At 35.4% G+C, this 2,951-nt stretch overlaps 1 pseudogene across 1 annotated transcript; it reads right to left on the bottom strand.

Moving 5' to 3' along the window:
* LOC146943685 (cytochrome P450 89A2 pseudogene) lies at positions 1-1,958 on the bottom strand (annotated as a pseudogene). Its single transcript, XR_015025684.1, has one exon. The product of XR_015025684.1 is annotated as a cytochrome P450 89A2 pseudogene (transcript).
* Positions 1,959-2,951: the final 993 nt, after the last annotated feature.

The following is a 2,951-nucleotide window of genomic DNA, read 5'->3' as shown; positions in this document are numbered from 1 at the left end:
TCAACCAAAATAACCAACTTCAATATTACTACAACAAGATCATATAATTTTACAATGAAAGTATCTTGACTTACAAGAATGACAGACAAGTTTTTATTCATACAAGAAACAAGATATATAAGAAAGAACAACAGCATATGTGTGCATGATGGTAAAGAACAACACCAACAAGAAATCTTGACTTACAAGAAATGCAGGCATGTGATAGTGAAGGCATATGTGTGCATAAGGGATCATTGTATGAAACAATATCCCACCATGTGACAAATCCACATATAATATTCCCCTGCTGTGTTATGACATTCTCAAGCAGAGAATCTAGAGTGGTTCACAACAACATTACATACTCCACATCGTTACACATAACACACATAATCTATATCCTAGGAGAAATACGAACTTGCAATGGATTTTTCATCACCATAGTGAATTCTTGTATTTCCGTCAAATCAACATGCCCGCCCTCTGGAACCTTCCAATCGAAATTCCAAACCAAATTAGCCACAAAATATTCCAAATGGAGCAAAGCTAAATTAAGTCCGGGACAAATTCTCCTTCCGGCTCCAAACGGCATCATCTTTATCTCTTTACTACATGTAATATCAAAAGTCTCACCATCCTTCAAAAACCTTTCTGGCTTAAACTCCAATGGATCCTCCCAAACACGAGGATCCAACCCCATCTCCGCCAGCAAGAAATTCACCGTCCCATTTTTAGGCACCAAATAACCGTTCAAAACCACATCCTCTTTCACCGCGTGTGGCAACGGAAATTTCCCTGGTGGATGACGCCTCAACCCTTCCAAAACCACACACTTCAAATACCGAAGTTTCTGCAAGTCTTCCTCTTTCACTTCCTCCTTCTCTCCATTTTCATCACCACCCATCACCTCCCGAATCTCCTCCACAAGCCTCCCCTGCACTTCTGGGTACTTCACCACATTCGCCATAATCCACTGCAAACTAGTGGAAGTAGTGTCTGTCCCACCGTTCAAAAACTCTGAACAAAGATTAACCATTTCATTCTCACTCAACTTCCGTTTCTCCTCAGGCCACTCTAAATTTAAAAGAGTATCAGCATATGAAACAACAGAATTAACATTGTTCAATTTACTCTCCTTAACTTGTTTCCTCGCTCTTATCAGCGGAAGCAGAACATCCTCTTGATCCTTAAGTAACTTCAAAAACTCCTCCCATTGGTTACGCAACAAAATCCTTGTAACTTTCGGCCAGAAATTCAGTTTATTGAATCTGCCAAAATTTAACATAATGTTCCTTTGTACACGCTCAATATCACTGATTTTCTCATTGTTAACTCTTTCACCAAAACACATGAAAACAAGTAAAGAGAACATAGCATATTTGAAGTGTGGCATAACCTTAATAGAATCCGTTGGTTCCGATTCTGATGCAGTTTTGAGACGGTTGATGAGAGTGCGTAAGACCCACTTCCGAATTTCTGAGAACGATTTGAGTTTGGATGGATGAAGCATCTCGGAAGCTAGGTTACGACGGAGGGTACGCCATGTTGGGCCATAAAAAGCGGTGTTGATGTTGTGTTGGTTGCTGGACAACATTTTGGAAGTAGGAAGAGCTGTAGGGCGATCAGAGAAGATGGCTGAGTTTTGAACGAGAACATGGTGAGCCAGAGCATGGTCGTTGATGAAAATGGAAGGTCGAGAACCGATATGCACAGTGATGATAGGACCATGTTTGGCATGGAGAGTTTTGAGAAAAGGTTCAAGTTGGGAGATTGATTTTTGGAGCAATTGGAAGTTTGTGATGATAGGGATGTGTAGAGGGCCGGGAGGGAGGGGTACGGTGGTTGTGAAGAAGGAGAGAATGGCTCTGATAAGGAAAATGATGCAGAGAGTAACAAGGACGATGAACCATGTTTCCATTACGTAAAAGTTTGGTGCAACTTTACTCTTTTGTGGGGAGGAAGAATATGTGTGTGACACAAAACATGAGGACGGTGAGGGTTTATATAAACCATATGATATGATTATATATGGATGTGGTTTTAACACACGTCTCTCCTCATTCAAACAAACAAATTATAAATAGTTTGACAATTTTAGGCAAATTAAGAAATGTAGTCTTTATATAATACAAAAGAATACTTCTATGAGCATAAGTACACGTGGCGTCTCATTTTGCTTATAGCATTTAATGCTCCTCAAACAAATTTTTTGCAAGCATTAGACCTTTGATCAAAAAAGTTGACTTTTTTTTATCAAAGCTAAACGTTTTGTTTTCTCTAAGGAATGATTTTCAAAGTATTTAAAGAAAAAAAAATATATTATAACATTTGTATATTTGGAAAAAAAAAATCCTTTGATAAGAATACAATATAATACTCAATGGTACACTTTTTGTTTGCTAACATGTTTTTCTTTGACTAATTTACTCATGTGAAATTTTAAATAGCTTCCACTACTAAAATTGTTTTTTCATTTTTCACATGATGTAATAAATTAGAATAACAAATTTCGGATCTATAAAATAAAATAAAAACAATAAATTTCATATTTGTAAAGTTTGCAATTTATTTTTGTTACACATTTAAAATTAAATAAAAAAATTACATATCTATATTTGAACAAAAAATAAGGTGTGGAATGTCCCTCTAAAAAAATGTAAATGTCAAATAAATATAATCAATAACAGAAAATCATGGGTTTGAATTTTTGTGATTTTGTTTCTAAGTTGAGATCTACGAATTGATGAACATTAAAATATGATTATTTTGATTATGATGTCGTTGGCTATAAATATTTGTTTTGCTCTCACACTTTTCACAACACAATTTCAATTCACAATTCATATTATTGAAAGTTTTCTCTAAAATTCCATTTTTTTTTCTCATTGTTACATTGTAATTTTTTTTTACCTAATTCTCATATTTCATTTGACTATTGTCTTCCTTTGATTTAAGTCGGAACTGACCAT

This window comes from Medicago sativa, chromosome 2, assembly GCF_051527215.1.
Source record: "Medicago sativa cultivar Bolivia chromosome 2, Bolivia_mono, whole genome shotgun sequence".
NCBI classification, from domain to species: domain Eukaryota; kingdom Viridiplantae; phylum Streptophyta; class Magnoliopsida; order Fabales; family Fabaceae; genus Medicago; species Medicago sativa.
Note: the sequence above shows the minus strand (reverse complement) of the source record. Positions and strands in the feature narration are given on the sequence as shown.